This window comes from Oncorhynchus gorbuscha, linkage group LG15, assembly GCF_021184085.1.
Source record: "Oncorhynchus gorbuscha isolate QuinsamMale2020 ecotype Even-year linkage group LG15, OgorEven_v1.0, whole genome shotgun sequence".
Taxonomy (NCBI): Eukaryota; Metazoa; Chordata; class Actinopteri; order Salmoniformes; family Salmonidae; genus Oncorhynchus; species Oncorhynchus gorbuscha.
This window is the reverse complement of record NC_060187.1, coordinates 43155359-43167110: the sequence shown is the minus strand read 5'-3', so window position 1 is coordinate 43167110 and position 11752 is coordinate 43155359.

Here is an 11752-nt window from a genome sequence, read left to right as displayed (position 1 = left end):
ATTTGCCCACCGAAGTCGGTTACGACGTTGAACTGTAGTCAGGTCAAGATCCTTGTGAGGACAACGAGCACGCAGATGAGCTTCCCTGAGACGGTCTCTGACCGTTTGCAGAAATTCTTCGGCTGTCTCGAGACGAGCCCGCAAATGAAGAAGCCAGATGTGGAGGACCTGGGCTGACATGGTTACACGTGTTCTGTGATTGTGAGGCCGGTTGGACGTATTGCCAAATTCTCTAAAACAATGCTTATGGTAAAGAAATTAACATTCAATTATCTGGAAACATCTCTGGTGGACATTCATGCAGTCAGCATGCCAATTGCATGCTACCTCAAAACTTGAGACATCTGTGGCCTTTTATTGTCCCTAACACAAGGTGCACATGTGTAATGACCCGAAAAAGTATTTCATTGGGAGCACCCAAGTACTTCAACGGCAGGAAAATCCCTGGATTGTCTTTAGAGGGGAGAACAGCAGAGCCGGGTTTTTAAACAGACTGTCCTATTTCTCTACACTAACACAGGCTGTGTTATTGGCCCACTGTTGAAATAGAGCAAAGATAAATAGAGCATGCAGTGGATCCTCCAGGAGTGGGAGACACAAGGGCAGCATGGTAATAACCCTCGAGTTAAGTTGGAATTGAACCTATTTAACCGAACTCAATAGGCAAGGCTATAGTATGAACAGCAGCACAGATCACTGAAGTCACCGGGTTGGGAGTAAATCCCTTTTTATCCCATTGGAATGGATGACTCTATCCGACCATGGTAACAAACTATACCAACTTGTGTAGCTCAGCAAAAGATGCATGTAAGAGCAGCGCATGCATGCACAGACATAAGGTGTAAGGGAGGAAGTGGGTCTTACCAACATTCAGGCTCTGTCTCTGACTGCCAGCAGCCAAGGAGCCAGGTGGCCTATTCAGAGTCTCACACTCCAAACCTGCACGAGTTTCTCACACACACACACACACACACACACACACACACACACACACACACACACACACACACACACACACACACACACACACACACACACACACACACACACACACAAGTTAACTTACCCTTCTGAAATAGTCTCTTCTCTCCTGGCATGCCTGGATTAGTGGGTCAGTAACACATATATAAAAATCCAAAATACATCACCCGGAGCTAAAAACACATGGGCGAGACGCTAACTGGAACACGGCATGTTTCAACGCTAACCTGGCCTTTGACATGCTACCCAGAGGCCAAGGAGCCCTTTTTAGGAGTGCTAAGTCTGAAGGGTCTGACCATATGGCGGGAGGAAAGGTTGACTGGTATTCAGGAGTAGAGGTGTGAGCGGAAAGGTGAATTCCTATCAAATCCCAAGCGTCTCACCTAGCTGATAAACACTTTCAAAAGTCACTGTTTCTATACCATTGGGATCGATGTCGATCATAAAATCTAAATAAATATATGTATACATATGTCATGTCATACATAAAATATCCCCTACCAAAGCATTGGTTTTAAATGTAAGTATGGATAACTGATACATTCGTGCCAAATTGAATGCACTATGTGGCATATTTTCTGGGCAATGCTGCTATTTATCTTGGCAAATTCCTTGTACAAAAACACCCTAGAATCAAGTGTTCTGATATTACACAGCCATCTTACCTTTTCTCTCAATGGCCTCTACCAACGTCCCCAAAGTGAAGGGTGGGAGGGGATCATTTTCTGGAGGAGGAATCACCTGGACAAACTCATGAGCTAAAGTCCCTGGAAGACAACTAGGATTTTTGCATTTTTTTGCCATTATTTTACCAGGTAAATTGACTGCGAACACATTCTCATTTACAGGAACAACCTGGGGGATAGTTACAGATGAGAAGTGAGGGATGAATGAGCTATTTCTAAGCTGGGATGATTAGGTGGCCATGATGGTATGAGGGACAGATTTGGAATCTAGCCACGACACCAGGGTTAACACCCCTACAATAAGTGTCATGGGATCTTTAGTGAACACAAAGAGTCAGGACACCCATTTAACGTCCCCTCCAAAAGACCGCATCCTACACAGGGCAATGTCCCCAATCACTGCCCTGGGACATTGGAATATTTTGGGGACCAGAGGAAAGGATGCCTCCTACTGGCCCTCCAACACCACTTCCAGCAGCATCTGTTCTCCCATCCAGGACCAACCCTGCTTAGCTTCAGAAGCAAGCCAGCAGTGGGATGCAGGGTGGTATGAATTTGCCTAATCATCCCAGCTTGATTCCAGCAGCATACCACCCTACATACCACTGCTGGCTTGCATCTGATGCTAAGCAGGGTTGGTCCTGGTCAGTTCCTAGATGGGAGACCAGAGGCTGCTGGAAGTGGTGTTGGAGGGCCAGTAGGAGTCACTATTTCCTCTGGTCTAAAAAAAAAATATCCCAATGCCCCAGAGCAGTGATTGGGGACACTGACCTGTGTAGGGTGCTGTCTTTTGGATGGAACGTTAAACGGGTGTCCTGACTCTCTGAGGTCATTAAAGATCCCATGGCACTTTTTGTAAGAGTAGGGGTGTTAACCCGAGTGTCCTGGCTCAATTCCCAATCTGGTCCTCAAACCATCACAGTCACCTAATAATCCCCAGTTTACAATTGACTCATTAATCCCAACCCTCTCCCCTCTAACTATTCCCCAGGTCGTTGTTGCAAATGAGAACATTTTCTCAGTCAACTTACCTGGTAAAATAACAGATAAATAAAAATAAATGCTGTTGGATAGGCCTTGATGTTGTTTAAAATCAATGAACACTACTACACCGTAGCGCTTGATGGTTTTTGCGACTGCACTTGAAGAAACTTATAATGTTCTTGAAGTTTTCCGGATTGACTGTCCTTCATGTCTTAAAGCAATGATGGACTTTCGTTTCTCTTTGCTTATTTGAGCTGTTCTTGACATAATATGGACTTGGTCTTTTACCTAACAAGGCTATCTTTTGTATACCACCCCTACCTTGTCACAACACAACTGATTGGCTCAAATGCATTAAGAAGGAAAGGAATTCCATAAATGGACTTTTAACAAGGCACACCTGTTAATTGCATTCCAGGTGACTACCTCATAAAGCTGGTTGAGAATGTGCAAAGCTGTCTTCAAGGCAAAGGGTGGCTACATTCAAGAATCTCAAATATAAAATATATTTTAATTTGTTTAACACTTTTTTGGTTACTACATGATTCCATATGTGTTATTTCACAGTTTTGATGTTTTCACTATTATTTTACAGTGTAGAAAATAGTCAAAATAAAGAAAAACCGTTGAATGAGTAAGTGTGTCTGGAACTTTTGACTGGAACTGTATATATTTTAATCTAGCCTATTATAGGCCTATAATAAACTCTTCTATGAAGATGCGCTTATTATCCCAAATGGCCTTATATTGCGGAGCCTATTTGAAGGTCAGTTGGCAATATAATAAGCTATAATAAGTTGTTCCCTGTTACACATGGTAACAGGAGCCCTGCTTGGCCTAAACAGTACAACAGTGTATCAGCCCCTTCAAAACTCCCTAATTCTTCATAACATCCCTCACACAGGTCCACTGACGTCGGCATTTGCCTACATATTCAATCTTAAGTATTTGCTTTTCAAAATCTAATATTCCCATCACTTTTTCTGATTGTTTTCTCATAACTCATTAGGCCTACTAAAGTGGTTCAGACCAATCCACTGCTCATAACCTATATCAATCAGCACTGTGCCAGGTGTCTATCTTAGTAGGCTATAGTTTGTGAACTTTATAATGTAAAATTCTATATTTTGTTTATACCATGAATATATCAATTGACGTCAATTATTTTTTGTAAAACAACTAGTACATCATAAGCTGCTGTAAATAGGCAACCTACGTTATTGTCCTTCATCAGCCAGTTTGAAATGATGGTGTAGGGTACAATGCACTGCTGCAATATATGGGCTGGGCAACAGTACATTCCACTCAATATCAGATTAGCAAGATGATGTTGTATTTACAATGTTGCAAGGAGCAGCAATGGCTTGCCGCATGCTCCACCAACACTTTTTATTACATCAAAATAATGGATGGATTGAAACACACACTCAGAGCTGTTAGGGCTTAATGCATGTATTAATTGACAAGTAACTGAACGTAGTCATTTTTAGAATGAATCAAACCACCGTTTTTCTTCGTGCATAAAGGCTCTCCAAACCTGTTTTGTATGATTGAATAAATACTTCCATAAACTTAAATAAACAAACTTAAATAAACAAGATCAGAGTATTTTTTAAATGTAACGGTGCTTCAACAGATATGAATATTTAGATGGATTTCATTCATTGATCCCAAATATTCTGAATCCGTTCTCTCGATATATTCTATTGAGTCTGTCAACAAAATATTTAAAGGGATGGCTCAAGATAAATGTACTGAAAATAGAGAAAATCTGTTGGCCAGCAAGTGGGTTTTCAGCATTTGAATTAGATTTATTCAGCACGTGCAAGAGAACCACGCATATAACCCTTAAGCACCTTCATAAGGCAAGTCTGCATTCCAAACAAAAGGCAATGAAGAAATTTACAAAACTAGAAACTAACATTTATTTGTTGGAGTAGAGGACATTGTGTATTTCAGGTAAAATAACAACCCAATGATTATATCCCAGGACAAATTAGCTTGCAATGGCAAGCTACCGTGGACTTCAGGAAACAGAGGAGGGAGCAACCCCCTATCCATATTGACGGCACAGCAGTGGAGAGGGTGAAAAGTTTTAAATTCCTCAGCGTACACATCACGGACAAACTGAAATGGTCCACCCACACAGACAGTGTGGTGAAGAAGGCGCAACAGAGCCTCTTCAACCTCGGGAGGCTGATGAAATTTGGCTTGTCACCTAAAACCCTCACAAACCTTTACAGATGCACAATTGAGAGTATCATGTCGGGCTGTATCACCTCCTGGTACTGAAACTAAATCTGAAATGTGATAGAATACAAATTGCAACAACAGATCAGGTTGGGGTCGTATATTAACAGAATGTGTAATTTAGGCCATTAAATGTTTTCAGTCAGACATTCACACTTGCCGTACAGAGTTGAAATATCTAGCTAACATTTTGAATTGAATAACATTGTTTGTAAACATCAGAGCTGTAACGATTTGATGCTTTGGTTAAAAGCAAGTACAAACGCATATAGTATTCACAACGCAGTATCATTAAGTATGTACTATATATACAAATGAGCACAATGTTTTATGTACTAAAAGCAAACTTATGCTGCATCGAACTCAACACCAGATGCTGCTAATGGGCACACCCCTTCTGAATCCCTTTAAACTCGATGCGCCCTGAGTTTGTGTTATTAGTACAAATTAACATAACCGCTTATTTGGTTGAAGCTAGCTAGCTAGCTAGCTATTTTACATTGAGAACGAGGTAAGTTATTGGACAAGAAATGACAAATAATCTAGTATTTTCTGTTTTTCAGCCCGCATATTTCTAAACGTAATTTATTTCAATCAGTTACGTATATTGGTTCAACTTCTAGGCAGGAAGTGATATTTTTTCGCTCAACAGTATCTTGTATGCTATCGTTAGCTTTTTGGTTCCCGCCGGTTAGCTGCGCGGCGTTATTAATGATATAAAAAGACAATAATATCAATTGTGTAAGCACATGGAAATACATTTTTGCAAATTATTGAGGTATTTATTTCATGAATTAAAAGTGTCTGACTGTGAAACTCAATCTCCCATGATTCCATAGTTCCGAAACTGACATTTTATCATTTGTACCGGAACTGACCATTGTGTTCGTTCTTATTATACCTGTGGTTGTGTTGAACACCGCACGCACCCAACTTAAAATAAAGAATTACTCTGCACAGAATACATAACATGTAACAGAATAATCTATTTGGCCTTTTAATTAGATATTTGATGTTGTAGCTAGTTTATTTATGGCCTGTGTGTCTCCCATATAAATATGATTACATAGCTACACGTATCTACACATTTTAAACTGTTAACTGTAATTCTCTTTTTGCTGTCTGTATGTCATTTGTGTAAATATGAATACACATCTAGTTCATAAATAATAATACTAGTTTTGTTCACAACTGAGTGAATTAAAGCAGATAAATAACAAACATTTGAGTGTTAACTATGGAGGCTTTTGCTTTTGCACAATATAACGCAGTTCCCACGATAATGAAAATCAACCATCCACAATGTATACCAATGTACTTCTATCATGTGTGAATCTACTATATATATATATATATATATATATATGATTGTCTCACAGTATATGATCACACATTTTTATCTTTCTACGTTAACATACAATAATGTTTATGTTCACACCAAACAGAAATGAGCTTGAGCAAAGAGCGGGATGCGGCACGGGTGGCATTTGAGGAGGCTCTTCGAGAAAGCTATCGCACAGCATTACAATTTCAACATGTAGCTGTAAGTGATATTTCTTTCCATTTCCAAAGTATATTTTTAGGGCAGTTGAATTGTGGGTACATACCACAGTTGTTGTGTTGTAATTTGAATCGCAGATATATTTCCATTCTATGTTTGAGTTGCATAAATACTTTAGGATCAGAAAGAGCGAGCTGCAAAGCGACAGTCACCTGCTCCTGCCACAAGCCTTGTCCCTGTCCAATGGATAGAGAGGGACAGAAGAGGCAACATAATTCACCAGAGACCTGGACTAAGAAGGCCTCAAGCCATGGTAAGTGTTATGTGCCCTTTTAGTTGTGTGTTTGTTTACACATGTAAAGTGTAACCATTTTTTTGTAAATAGATAACATATGCCAGTCCTGGCTGCCTCATGTTAATTCTATATTATTGTCAGCAAAAGTCTCAGCGGAGGACATGGACCTTCCCGGAACAGGTGACCATATTGCAGCTAATGGCTGGGGTGAATACTGCCTTAAATAGAGCTTAACTCTGGGGCATCTGACCCTAAAACAGTGTTTCCCAACCCTCCCCACTGAGCTTAACCCTGGGGCATCTGACCCTAAAACAGTGTTTCCCAACCCTCTCCACTGAGCTTAACCCTGGGGCATCTGACCCTAAAACAGTGTTTCCCAACCCTCTCCACTGAGCTTAACCCTGGGGCATCTGACCCTAAAACAGTGTTTCCTAACCCTCTCCACTGAGCTTAACCCTGGGGCATCTGACCCTAAAACAGTGTTTCCCAACCCTCTCCACTGACCCCCCCAGAAGTTTCACATTTTTGTTTTAACCCTAAATTGCCATACCTGATTTAGACTTATCATGGCTTGGATCGTTACACTACTCCCTCAGTTCAGAAAACACAACCTGTGCTTCTCTATCACAAATCCCTCACGCCTGAACAGGACATGCTTTTGAGCATCATACACTGTCCTACTTCTGCTCATCAGAGTAGCGAATGGTAGGAGGGGGTGTTAACCTGAGGTAGGCATGAAGCCAGGTCGCTTGACCCTGAGGAAATCACACAACACACAACATCCCCAAAAAGAGTAAGGGCCTCATCAAGGCTAGTGTCATTCAACTGTCAGGCAGCATGACTACCTTGTTAGGACATTTATAACTACTACTAAATGCTGTTGCAATATACTGACCAATTTTTTGCTGGCTCACTGGCTTTCATTTCAATACAAAGTAGTGCTATAAAACTTTAAAATCCTCAGACCGATTGACTGTAACCTAAGCCTCTGTCTTGCAGGCATGAACTCTTAGGTTGCATGTATTGAAAATAGATTCAAAATGTTATATTACTCTCAAAATAAGAAGAACCACTGCTAATGTACATTAAAACCACATAGTTATGCACAAGTAATATAATGACATATCTAATATAATGATGTACAGGACATGTATATCATAATTTCATGAAATATCTATCAGAGTGGATTCTCATCTCATCACCCAATCAACACAGTTATACTAAGTTATACTTAAGTTGCGTTGATGAAGAAATATAACACCATTTTTATTTAATAGTTTCCAGTACCAGTACCCATACTCCTGCAGTACCATGCTCCTGCACCTATCCCCACAAGATTCAGGTACAGAATGCTAGAATGCCAAACAAATACCATGATAACTTTAACATGTTTTTAAAACAGCCAAGCTATTCTGTTCATGAGTTCTGTCATCATTTTGTATTCACATTTTTTTTACATCTCCACAAGACTCCCTGATGCAGGACCTACATGAGCTGATGGGGAGTTTCATGGGGCCAGATTGTCACATAACCCCAAAGGTGACTTGGGCAGAGAGGCAGACAAAAGTTGGGGGAAAGGATTGAGGCAATGGTGGACAGCATGCTCTCTTCTGAAGGTACTGTGTTGAGCCAGTGTCAGTATTGAAACAGTGAGGATTGCCTGTCCAGGCATCGTATCTGTGCCGCATGTGACATAGCCACCCATAGCACCAAGGTTTTGCACAACATGAGTCCTCTGTTTGAAGGGTTTTATCGCCCCTTGTCCCCAACCACCGTAATTCATCAGGATGATGCGTGGTCCCTTACCTTCCAGGAGCACGGTGTGTGTTTATTGTTTTGGTGTTTCAAATTAAATCTGATAGCATCTCCTGCAATACACACTTTTTAGTCAAGCTGCACACAATCTGAGTTTAACTGATGATGCTACGATGATGTGATGTAATGTTGATATTTTGTATCTTACACGACTGTAATAGCAATCTTTATGTTGATTGGTTAGGTACACGGTAGTACATTATTAGAATAGCTGATAGCTGACTGAAGATGTTTTTTTTTATGGGGGAGGGGGGGGTGCTTTCATAATATATATTTGTTTGTTCTTGTTTATCTATTTCTACATGTCTGATCTTCTGTGTGCATCCCTGGCTCAGCTTTTAATTATTCTATTAGTCATCTTGATGTAGGAAAACTATATACATTAAAGTCAAATATTTTAGTGTGTTTCACTTGACATATTAAAAGCTTCACGTATGTTATTCCTTAATTGAATTGAATTTTTTCAGAATGTCAAAAGACTGAAAGAGACGACCAGCCTCCTTGAAGAAAAGCGGGCAGAGCTGGACATCAACCACGCTGTGCTTCAGGAGTGGGTTGCTGAGGTCCAGCAGTGGCCTGAAAGTATCTTAGGTTCTGAACAAATAGAGCAAAAGCTGAAACGGACAACCAGAAAACACTCAAACCAAGTTTATTCTACCCACAAGCATATATTTATACCTTCAAACTGGGCGGAGTTGCCACCTTGCATGTCTAAGATAAACACTCCTTCCCTGTTGTTAGGCAGAAACACAATATGTTCCGTTTCCTGGTATTGTCATGGCCTACCTAAGTCTAGGACCCTCATGGGGGTGGAAGTGTTTGTGTATGGGATAGGACTGTAGTCAGATGGTTTTCAGGGTGGGCCCCTATGGCCCCTTCCCAGCAATGTCTTCTCTCTTCAACTGCTAACCTTATCTCGAGTTGAGTTTCACATCCCTCCTTGTCCTAGTTCCACAGCAACTGGCCTGCCTTATCAGGAAGTAAAACCAAACTGCTACCCTTTGCCTCCTTCCTTAGAAATATTAATATTCAGCAATAACATGTTTGAACAGAATATGAACTTTCTGACCCTCCCATAGTCTCACTCAGTAACTTTCCATACCCAAAGTTCCTGTTCATCCTTCATTGACCCCCAACATATACAGTTGAAGTTGGAAGTTTACATACACTCAGGTTGGAGTCATTAAAACTTGTTTTTCAACCACTCCACAAATGTATTTTTAATAACAAACTATAGTTTTGGCAAGTCGGCTAGAACATCTACTTCTAATTTTTCCAATAAACTATCAAAATAAAGAAAGTCGCACACTCCATGTATAATTTCCCAGCAATTGAATGGGAAAAAAATGTAAAAATCAGCCAAGACCTCAAAAAAGAATTGTAGACCTCCACAAGTATGATTCATCCTTAAAAGCAATTTCCAAACGCCTGAAGGTACCACATTCTTCTGTACAAACAATAGTGTGCAAGTATAAACACCATGGGACCACGCATCCGTCATACCTGTAATGCTCCGGGTGTCGTGGGTGTGGAGTCAAATGCAGGAGACAGAGTTCAATGCTGTGCGTCTTTACTAGCACCAACGCACCACAGGGTGCACACAAAAGTAACGTTCCCAAACACAGGGGAAAAAGTACAAATAGAAAAAATCACGACTAAGCACGTACCTCTACAACAGAGCCGAAGGTTTACAATGAAATAATCCCGCACAACAACCAGGCGGGCCGGCTGTCTAATAAAGACAAACTAATTAAACATAAACAGGTGCTACCACTAAACATACAAGGAGGGGGAGGAAAAACAATCATTGGCAGCTAATAGGCCGGTGATGACGACCGCCGAGCGCCACCCGCCCGGGAAGGGGAACCACCCTCGGTCGGACTCGTGACAGTACCCCCCCTCTGACGCGCGGCTCCCGCAGCGCGCCGACACCGGCCTCGAGGTCGCCCCGGAGGACGAGGTGCAGGGCGATCCGGATGGAGGCGATGGAAATCCCTCAACATGGATGGATCCAAGATGTCCCCCACCGGTACCCAGCACCTCTCCTCCGGACCGTACCCCTCCCAGTCCACGAGGTACTGCAGGCCCCTCACCCGGCGTCTTGAGTCCAGAATGGCCCGGATCGTGTACGCCGGGGTCCCCTCGATGTCCAGAGGGGGGGGGGGGGGACCTCCGGTACCTCACTGTCCTGCAGGGGACCAGCTACCACCGGCCTGAGGAGAGACACATGAAACGAGGGGTTAATACGATAATAGGAAGGGAGTTGTAATCGATAACGCACCTCGTTTATTCTCCTCAGGACTTTAAAGGGCCCTACACACTGCGGACCCAGCTTCCGGCAGGGCAAGCGGAGAGGTAGGTTTCGGGTCGAGAGCCAGACCCTGTCCCCCGGTACAAACACGGGGGCCTCACTGCGGTGGCGGTCAGCACTCCTCTTCTGCCGTCCACTCGCTTGTCGTAGAGATTCCTGGACGGCCCTCCAGGTCTCCTTGGAGCGCTGTACCCATTCCTCCACCGCAGGAGCCTCGGTCTGGCTCGGATGCCATGGTGCCAGGACCGGCTGGTACCCCAACACACACTGAAAAGGGGACACGTTAGTAGAGGAGTGGCGTAGTGAGTTCTGAGCCATTTCAGCCCAGGGAATGTATCGTGCCCACTCCCCTGGCCGATCCTGGCAATATGACCGCAGAAACCTACCCACCTCCTGGTTCAATCTCTCCACCTGCCCATTACTCTCGGGGTGATAACCGGAGGTCAGGCTGACAGAGACCCCCAAGCGTTCCATGAACGCTCTCCATACCCGAGACGTGAATTGGGGGCCCCGATCAGAAACGATGTCCTCCAGCACCCCGTAGTGCCGAAAGACATGGGTAAATAATGCCTCCGCAGTCTGCAGGGCTGTAGGGATACCGGGCAACGGGAGGAGACGGCAGGACTTAGAAAACCGATCCACAATCACTAGAACCGCGGTGTTCCCCTGAGACGGCGGGAGATCGGTCAGGAAATCTATGGACAGATGTGACCATGGCCGCTGTGGAACGGGGAGGGGTTGTAGCTTCCCTCTAGGAAGGTGCCTAGGAGCCTTACTCTGAGCGCACACTGAGCAAGAGGAGACATAACCCTTAACGTCCTTAACCAACGTAGGCCACCAATACCTCCCCTGAAGGCTCCCCACTGTCCTCGTCACCCCAGGGTGACCCGAGGAGGGTAGGACGTGAGCCCACCGAATCAGTTTGTCCC